General features: G+C 42.5%; 1 pseudogene; it reads right to left on the bottom strand.

Annotated features, from left to right (window-relative positions):
- Nucleotides 1–1,428: 1,428 nt before the first annotated feature.
- On the bottom strand, nt 1,429–8,581 carry LOC123153086 (uncharacterized; annotated as a pseudogene).
- Nucleotides 8,582–10,126: the final 1,545 nt, after the last annotated feature.

Consider the following 10,126-nt stretch of genomic DNA (forward strand, 5'->3'; position numbering starts at 1 on the left):
CGGCGAAAACGAAGAAAGCTCCAAAGCCAAGGGAAAAGAAGACTCCATGCAAATATTGTGAAGATGAAGATCACAACGTGAAGGATTGCCAACTCCTTGCAGCTTTTCTTGCTGCGAGTGCGAGCGCGAAAGCTCCGGGTGTCGAAACAATCCTTACACTTTAGGATATTTTCGTGAGGGAAAAATGATGAATTGCCTTGTAACACCCCATGACTTATGATAATAAGTTGTGTTGACTAGCTGTGAATGTTTGTTTTGTGGGATTGCAACATATTACTACATGCGTGGTTTGAAAAAAGTAGAATGTTTCTTTTTACAAGAGTTGTTTTAAAAAAAAATTCTTATTGTTATATGTTTGTGAGAGCTTACTTTTTGTAGTATGATGGTGCCAAAATTTATAGAATTTTTTTAAAAAAGCAGAATGTGGGTTTTTTCTTATTTTTTAAAAATAGTACTCAATGGTTGTTGTAACCACAACTTGATCCATGCTTAAAAACAACATGTTTTAAGCTTTTGAAAAGCATGGTTGAAGCTTTTAAAAAACATGGTTGAATCTTTTTGAAAATATGGTTGAAGCTTTTAGGAAACATGTTTGAAGCTTTAAGAAAACATGTTTAGAAGATTTCTGAAAAGCATGGTTGCAGCTTTTTAAAAACATGGTTGAAGCTTCTGTAAACAAGGTTGCAACTTTTAGGAAACATGGTTGAAGCTTTTGAAAACTTGGTTGTAACTTTTTCAAAGTATGGTTGAAACTTTTTCAAAATATGGTTGCAACTTTTAGGAAACATGGTTGAAGCTTTTTAAAACATGATTGAAGCAAAATAACAAGTTTGAAAAGGAAAAAGCCTTGAATGATTTAAAGTGTTGATTTAGCTGTACAGCAAAAGTTGGGAAAGGAAGCATATTTACATTATGCTTCCAGCAAAAATATTATAGGGATGTAGCTAATTTGCAGGTAAAAAAGTATATTTTGGCTCTGCAACAAATCTTACAGAAGGTTGTAGCTATTTCCTGTGAGCTTCCAGCAATTTAAGTGTGTGACAAAAAAATAGCATTCACATATTATTTTTCAGAAAAATATGTTTTGAGGGGGAAAATGCACAGAGATATTTTCATATTTCAGAACCAGTGAAACAAAAAACAATTGTCATCGCATGATCATGTTGGCAAACAGAAGAACGCATCCATTAAAAACATAAGTGCATCATCCAAATATCAAGTTATCATCAGTTTACATACCAAAAGGACACATGTTTACTGGAGGTATCAACAATTTACATACGAACACGCACTACTCTAATCCTATTAGAACGCTACCACCTCGGACATGATCTAGACCTAACGAAGAAACAAGCTTGTTCGTCTTGAACCTTCCAGAAAATCAAGCCGCCAACTCATCGTTGAACGCCCGCTCCTTTGGGGCGTTGTTCATTGGGTGGCTGAAAAGGTTGTATGCCACATCGATGCGGTATCGCACCATGTCTTCCTGTAGAAAATGAATACACAAAGTAAGCAAGTATGATACTAGTTATTATTGAGTTGCATGAGTGATGAATGCGAAAAGTTCACATCCATCCACCGCAAAAAATTGATATGGATGTAGCAAAATTATGATATGGATGAAGCAAAAGCAGAATGTAGTTGTAGCACACTAGACATATGGATGTAGCTAAAAAAGCCTAGTAGGTACAAACTAGGCTTTAACATGGTATTCTTCTGTTGCATGAGTATTGAAAACAAAGAAAGTAGATTGTAACAAAATGACAAGACAAAAAATTAAAAATGTGTACCTGCTTGAACTCTCTCATTGACTTCCCATCATAGTTCTCCACATACTTGAGCCCAAAAAAACCACAATCACATCTGTGAGATAAAAAAAGTTCTCCATCATACTTCCCATGCGTAGTTGAAAAAACAAAATGTTGAAATGGAACACATGGTTGAAGCAAAATTCAAAAAGAAAACTCATAGGGTATCTTGCTTTGGGTAATCCTCTAGGTCGACACGGGCGAAGGATCCAACATTGACATTGAATTCGCTGCACTCTTGTGCGAGGGTTGCAAAGTTTGTGATCTAGCACCGAAAACACACACAAAAGTTTCAAAAATAAAATGAGGTGTGTAAAGATGACAACAGAGCATTTATGTAGATGAATCTGAAGGCTAAACAGAAAAAATTAGAGAGCATGAGCATACCAGGTTATTGGCTTGCTTCTTCAAAGGAGATTGTTTTCCTTTTGAATGGATTGAGTCAAATACATTCCACTGCTTGTGAAGCAAGTTTGCGCAAACAACTATCCAATGGCGATCATGAACAATTGTGAAAAAGAGCTGCAAAAAACAAAAGAAAGGCGAAAAGGTACTCAGAACATGTAGAAAATGTTACGATCGCGTCACATCATTGGATCATATTTGGAAGTTATTTGTGGTGTGGAACAAAAGAAAGCTTCATGAAACTTACGAGGTCAAACTTTTGAACCTTGAACACTTTCATAGCCCTTTCAAGCTCAGCCATGAGTTTTGCTGGTTGGAAAGTTGATGGGTCTTGTTTTAGTAGGATCTACTTGAAAGATACAACAAAATGGTTAGTGTGTGTTGCAACGAAAATGTGAAAAGAAAGAAAAGAATGAAGCATTGCTTGTTTTTACAAAAACTTACCCCCGTGTGGACTGAGAAAATGTATTTCTTCAGCTCCAGTTCTTTTGCTGCACGGGATGCAATGTTGTTCATCTCGATACATAGTGACATGACCTCATCATTCATATCCCCACGAGGTTTGAAGCATACAAGGAATTTCTTGTATCCAATGTAAAATCCACCTAGCTTGATGAAAGGTGTCCTGTTACCATAGATGCAACCAAAATGAATCATTTGTTTCGAGCAGAAAAAAATAAAAAAAATAGAAAGCAAAAACATATAAGGCTTAGGTAGCTCACACTTGTTCATTGGGTTGTGATTTCCTTAATGGTTTTCCATGTTTTATAAACCTCTCATACATTTCTGCAGCCCTGTCGACCTTTTGCTTCTTTGCCTTGGTATTTTTTATGGCTGGAACTTTGGCCATCCTCTTCTTCCTAGTGTTCTTGTCATGTGTGCTAGGGCCACTGCTTGCATCAGCAAAATGCTCTTCTATAGCGACCATCTTAAGAGCTGTAGCACAAAAATACAAATGGATGAGTTTGCAAGAGATTGTACAAAAAGAATTTGCTGGAATCACACAAATGTGAAAAAATGATATGGAGAAAAACAAAAAGAAATGATGCAAGATGAAGGAAGCATACTTGGGCTGTCATCATCGTCTGAAACAGGAAACACGGGGATGTTTGCATACATGGGGCTGACTGTGCTCTTCTTAATTATAGGCTCATCCGTGGAATGCATCATCTCATAGTCTTCGGAGCCCTTTGGGAACAACTCACAGGATGGCTCGTCGTCCCAAATGCCGGCTGTCACACTCCTGGGTGCATCATAGAAGAGTGGGGGGCTGTGAGGTGAGGCGTTGCCTTCCATCTCGAAACTCACTCTTTGTTGCTCACAAGTTTCCGCAGCCTCTGTTGCAACTTCTAGGTTCAATCCGGTGACTTCATCCTTGTTGATGCTAGGTGTTGTACCTTGAGCTTGAGCTTGAGCACCAATGTCGGCATTTGCAGCTTTAGCATCATTCTCTTTTCCGCGACATTCGTCCATGATAGGTGCTTCAAAGGAAAAGTTGGGTTCATTGGTAGCTGTGATGGCGTCTCCAACATCACGAAGGAGAGCAGCCATCCGGTTGCACTGCAATTCCTTTAAACACTGTCCAAACTTGCCTACTACACCATCCACCTCTGCTGCAAAAATACCCTTGTGCTTGTCGTAGAGCATTTGAAACTGAGTTGGTACCTACAAGAAGGCAAGTGGCCAACATTTTTAGTGACAAATATATCCAGATTTTGAGAAGTATGGATGTAAAAAAACACAAATGTGGGTGTAGCACATTAGAGGTATGGATGAAGCGAGAAACAAGTAGGTGTGCTGCTGTGTCACTATGTATCAAATAAACAGTGTGATTGTAGCAATTTACTGTCATGGATGAAGCATAAAAAACAAATGGTCTATACCTCTAGGTAGCAAATTATTGATATGGATGTAGCAAAATTATGATATGTTTGAAGCAAAAAACAGAATGTAGTTGTAGCACACTAGACATATGGATGCAGAAACAAGCCTAGTATGTATGAACTTAAACCACATATGAAGCAAAAACAGAACATGGTTGTAGCACATCAGAATGAGGGATGCAGCAAACAAAATATACACTTGCAACTGGGTATAGTAAATAATGCAAAGCCAAAGGCAAACAGGAAATGAATACAAAGAAAAAGATAGTGTAGATGGGGGAAAAGTACCCTTAGATCTTGCATGCTAGGGAATGATTGCTGCAGCCAATCGTTGAGCGAGGATGATAGGTGTGGTTCAACTTCAACATTTTGTTGAGCCTCGTTTGATTGAGAGTCCTTTGCTTGAATTTCAGCACCTTGAATTTGGCTTCCTTGGCCACTATTCCTTGGCCACTAGGTGCTTCAGCACCAACTCCCTGCCCATTGGCTGCTTTAGCACCAACTTCCTGTCCCGCGAGTTGTGCTGCATAGGGGGTGTTGCACAAACTCCGTATCTAGGAAAACAAAACATGAGTGGGGGAAATAAGAAGGCTGCCATAACCTAAATGGAAAAGCAAAGATTGCTACATGCAAATTCAGTGAGCAAAAAACATGGGGGGTCTTAATACTCCATTGGCAAAGGAAAATACATAGGCGGGATGTAGCAAAATTACTTGGGTGTGTTTCCCGTAGAAAGGTTGGACAAGAGTGAGCTTGTTCTTGTCAACTTTATCCAACCAATCAAAATCCTTTTGACAAACAAAACGTATCCTCGGCACGGAATAATCAATGGCATGCTCATTTGGGAGGCCGGCCGAAATATCAATATGATCCATGTATATGATCTGCATAGAATGGAAAAGGACATTAGCCAACAAAAACATAAATGCGAGCTATAGAAATGTATATAAGGTTTCATGCAGCAAAGAAAAAATGCATGTATTTCATAATGTTGCGTTGCATACCGCTAACATGGGAAGGCATGAAGCGATCTGAAACTCCGCTGCTTTTTCTGTATTTGCTTGCATCCTCTTCTTCTCTTGAAAGACTCCAACCTCCTCCATCACTCGTGCCAACAAGTGCTCATCCCAAGCGAATTCATGCACCAAAGACATATCTTCCAAGGAAGCTAGATACTCAAGATTCACCATATTGCCAGTGCCTGGGCACAAAACTGTTGCCAACGCAAGGAGTGTCCAAGTCCTATTTATCATAACCACGTCCTCGTCGCTGCAACTAGTGAGCAACTTGACAACATGGGCGATTGGAGCCCTGTTCCCCTCCTTGTAGATGCTGCGAAGATCATGTTCATCACTCTTCTTAAGAAGCTTCACGGGTCTATCACTAGATGGCACGTTGAAAATCCTTTTCACCATGAGCTTGCTGAAGGTGATGGACTTGTTCTTGTGTTTGAACTCAGAGAGTATGTGATTCGTGTTCATTACAACAAACTCAATGAGCTCATGGGGCACCTTGAAAGACCAGATGTCCAACAAGTCTCCAAACGGTCCCTCCCTTATGATTCTCTGTTTTTCTGGTGTTACTTGCTTCCCAATCTCAGCCAGCCTTTTTGAGTTAAACCTTGACTTAAAGCCACATAGATTGCCTTTCTTCTTGATCTTCTTCTTAACCTTCTTACTCCCTTCATTCTCACCAGTGGTGCCTGCGACATCTACAAAAAGGAAAAAAACAAGTCAATAAAATCCTAAAACTGCATCATCAGTAGCTAGGAAAAAACATACAAGAACACCTAAAAAATCTGTAAAACTTATGAAACATACAAGCACACATAAATTTTTTACAGAATAAAACATTGCACTCTAAAATTAGCATTTTATACAAGTACGTCTGCTATAGAATAAAACCTAGGAGATTTTGCGGTACCAAGAAACCTATTTACAAATTTACATGGCAAACAAGGATGCCTCTATGCGGTGTGTGATTCCTTCAGGATCTCAAACAAGTTAATTTTCAGCGTCATTCTATTCAGCGCTGGAGCTTGAGATACATAAGTAAGAGTTCACATGTTTCGTGTAACTCTGCTGCTGCGAACACGCGTTCGGCGCAAGGCCGGTCATAACTCCGTCACTCCGTGTAAGCTACTGGTAAATCCGCCGCATAAGATTCATGTTCAGAGATGAATTCATTTCTGTTCATTCTAGTTTCAGCAACCAAATCTGAAATGATCCTCGATTCATAAGCAGGGGTATTGGGCTGCGGAGTTCAAACTTGGTTCATCATACGCAAAAAAGGTTCGGAATACATATTGATCTAGTACATTTGCTGGTAAACTCTAGTACTCCTACATGCTTGCAGATGATGATCTTAGACAAAGTGCACATACATTTGCAAAAGTACAAAGTTGGTTTCGGCCGTATATACAACACACAAACACAAACACAGCAGTGTGCATGCATCTTCACATGGTGATATGAAGTTTACCCTGTTCTACTGTATCATCTAAAACAAAATGTTCCTCACAAATTCCCCTCGGAAGTGTCCAGTGACCATTTAAACATAGCAATACCATTTCCCTGTATCCAATAGTTCGTGGATGAACAAAATCCCAAATCCTCCCAAATCCTAATCCCAATCCCATCCCAAATCCCTAGTGAACACAAGATTCAAATCCACCACCACGCCCCCTCCATCTGCCCGCGGGAACACCACCCGCCCCATCCCTCTGCCCACGGGAACACCACCCCGCCCCCTCCCTCGACCCGCGGGAACACCACACCGTCCCCGTCCGCGCCGGCGCCGGCGCCGGCCCGCGGGAACACTAACGACTCGCCCGCACCATAACCCACCCTAACCCTAAAGCCAACGGGGGAGGGGGAGACAACAACGAAAGGGAGAGCAGGAGGGGAGAGTTACCATCCGGGAAGCCATAGATCGCCGAAGAATCGAGATCCGCCCTGGGCCGCCGCCGCCGCTCCTGATCTCCAGGCGCCAACAAGCCCGTCGCCCGCAGGTCGCCCTGCCTCCTCGCACCGAAATGACGCCCCCGTGCGGTTGCAGCAAAAAACTGGGGAAGGGATAACCCATGCGCGTTAAAAAAACATGGGTCTGTGGTGACACGTGGCGCAAACAATGTCCTTGGATCAAAAGAGATCCAACGCATGGAGCGCGACCGGCGCAACAGTTCGGCCGGCGCCCCGGCCACAAACACTTCCCTAATAACAATGCAAGCCTGATATAACTAGTCTGAATATTAAAAAAACACTAGCAAATATGCCTGTGCGTTGCAACGGGAGAAAAACAATTAGATTATGCAGATGTGGTAAAGATAAAGAAAGTCTGAATCAAATGTCAGGATGAGATGAGGACTTTTAAAACATCATTTCACAAACTATGTCTAAATGATGTCATGACGAGATAAGGGACTTTTAAAAGATAATTTAAAAAACTGAAAATGTGATGGTCGCATAACGACTTGATTTTGTAAGGCGCCACAATGAAATATTTTTTTGACTGGGCAAACTGCATTGATGGACCATGCCTGAGCTAGACTGATAAATGATGTGTCTCGCCTTGACCTAGCGTAGCGGTGTTTTTCATAACAAGTAAAAACTGTGGCACCAGAATAAACACAGTTGTGTATGGAGGCAAAATAAACATTTAGTCATTTTCATATAGCTTGCAAAAATGAACCAATAGAAGTTGTGTCAATTTTTGGGGGCTCAGCGTTGTACAGAACACGAAAACCTTTTTCTTACCCGATGCGCGAGGGACTAAATAAAATCATAAAACGACCTCTATAGATCCCCTAATAAAATCTCCACGTAAGCGACAATTTGTTTTGTTCGTTATTTACGGATCAACATTAATTTTTATGAAAATTTTAAAAAAAATTCATGGACATTTTTTTCAAATTACTGAATATTTTTTGAATACACGATCATTTTTTAAAAATCATGAACATTTCTACTTCTCTAAAAAATAAAAATTGATTTTTTATAATATGCGAATATTTTTTTGAAATCACGAACATTTTATGATTTCTCAATATATTTTTTCAAAACTCGCAACTTTTTGAAATTTGGAATTTTTGGAAAACCTGAATTAATTTTAAAAAGGAAATACAAACACAGAAATGATAAAGGAAAAAAATCAAAAACAATTAATAAAAAGCAGGGTTGTCACGACAGGCACATGGGCCGACCCATTACTGCTAGCGGGAAGTAGGTGGCGCGCAGAAAAGGAGAGAAAAAATAGCGAAACCGCGGTCTCATGGGTAGAAGACTGTGGCCGCATATAATGAAGGCGGGTGATAGGCGCCGACGGACCGGCTGAAATTTGGGCCGGTCCGCCCGTAGCCATCTGATTGGTGCATGTATAACCGTTTGATGCAGCTATTGTTTGGTCAACGCACGCCCCTACGATGGATTCTGCATCTAGTCGCTCGATTCCGCATCTCGCTGGCCGCACGCGCTTGCTGGTCGCCATGGTCACCGGCCGTCCTCGTCGCCGGTTATCGCCCTCGCTGGCCATCCTCGTCGCCGGTCGCCACACTCGTCACCTGCATTTGTGGCTGACTCCACGCATGCAACAGCCGGCCTGCAGTTGCAGCTCCGGTGGTGACGACTGCACCTCGCCGGCGTGCTCGCTGCCGTCGGCTTGGCCCGATCCAGACTGTTCAGGCCTTATCTTCTCCCCCATCGAAAACGATTCTCCCAGTGAAGCTTCCCTTCCCACGTGCGTGGAAGCACAGCAAAAAAAAGTGGAGGTCGTGGCCGTACGTGATCCATCGCGGTCGCTGTTGTAGGAAGCACCGTCTAACAACTCTACCTTCCAAAAAAAATGTTTGCATCTCCACCTCCAATGACGAGCCAACGTCAAAGCAGGTGATAGCACAAAACGACGATGGATGCAGCAAAAATGTCATCGCCATCGCGGCTCAGGGCGTCTTCATCACTCATGAATGGTTGCAGCAAAACGTCACGTCGGTCGTAGCAAAAAGGACGACAGATGCAGCAAAACTTCATCCCCGTCGCCGGGGTCGCAGCTAAGTCGTAAAAAATGGATGTAGCAAATTTGCTTGCCGGTTGTAGCACTGTTGGTCGCCGGTCATAGCACATTTGGGCATCGCCGGGCCATGGCCGGGGAGTGGTCGCTGGTTCTAGCAAAACTCAAAAGGCCGGTTGTAGCAAAACTAAGCGCTGGTTCCAGCAAAACTCAAATATGGTGATAACAAAAATGTGTTGGTTCCAACAAAAACAGAGACAATGATAATAAGAATGGATACTAGTTCCAGCAAAATCAACCCGGTGGTAGCAAAAAACATTACTGTTTCCAGCAACAACAAAAGATCCATGGCCAGGGGAGTAGCCTCCTGTCACAGCATCGTAGTATTGCGTGTCGCCGGCCATGGACACAACTCCGACCATGGAAGCAACTTCGCCAGCCCTGGACGCAGCTCCGACCATGGACGCAACTTCGCCGGCCATGGCCGTTGTAGCTCTGGGTGCCACAGAGCAATAGGAGATGCAGTTGAGAGCGGGGAAATCGAGTGGAGGACACTAGCTCGGGGATCGGCTTCGGGGGTGCTCACCGGAGAAGAAGAGGGGGGCTTGCTGGAGGAGATCGCCGTGTCAGACTTCCATGGCAGCCGGGAGAGATTGGGAGAAAAGAAAAAGGACCCAGGGAAAGGGAAGGAGAAGGACGCAGAGGACAGGGAAAGAGATAATGTGATGGGCCCTCCCGATTTGATTAGTTGTAGCCAGCGCACATGGATGAGACCGGCCGAAGCGTTCGACCAGCTCGTCGTACGCTAGCGTTTCCCTATAATGAATTGTCGTCTCATTCCTTGGCTACTTGTCTGTTCGTGAGATGTGAGTGTATCACTTTTATATGAACCATGGTCTCATTCTGTGGCATTTTATGACGGACAATCAGAAGCAATAACCCCTTTATTATTAGAGATAGATTACTCATATACTACTTTGGTTTCGTTCTGCAATGGAGAGGGGGAGGGGGGCTTTTGCCCTCCTT

Source organism: Triticum aestivum, chromosome 7A (genome assembly GCF_018294505.1).
Source record: "Triticum aestivum cultivar Chinese Spring chromosome 7A, IWGSC CS RefSeq v2.1, whole genome shotgun sequence".
In the NCBI taxonomy this organism is placed as follows: Eukaryota; Viridiplantae; Streptophyta; class Magnoliopsida; order Poales; family Poaceae; genus Triticum; species Triticum aestivum.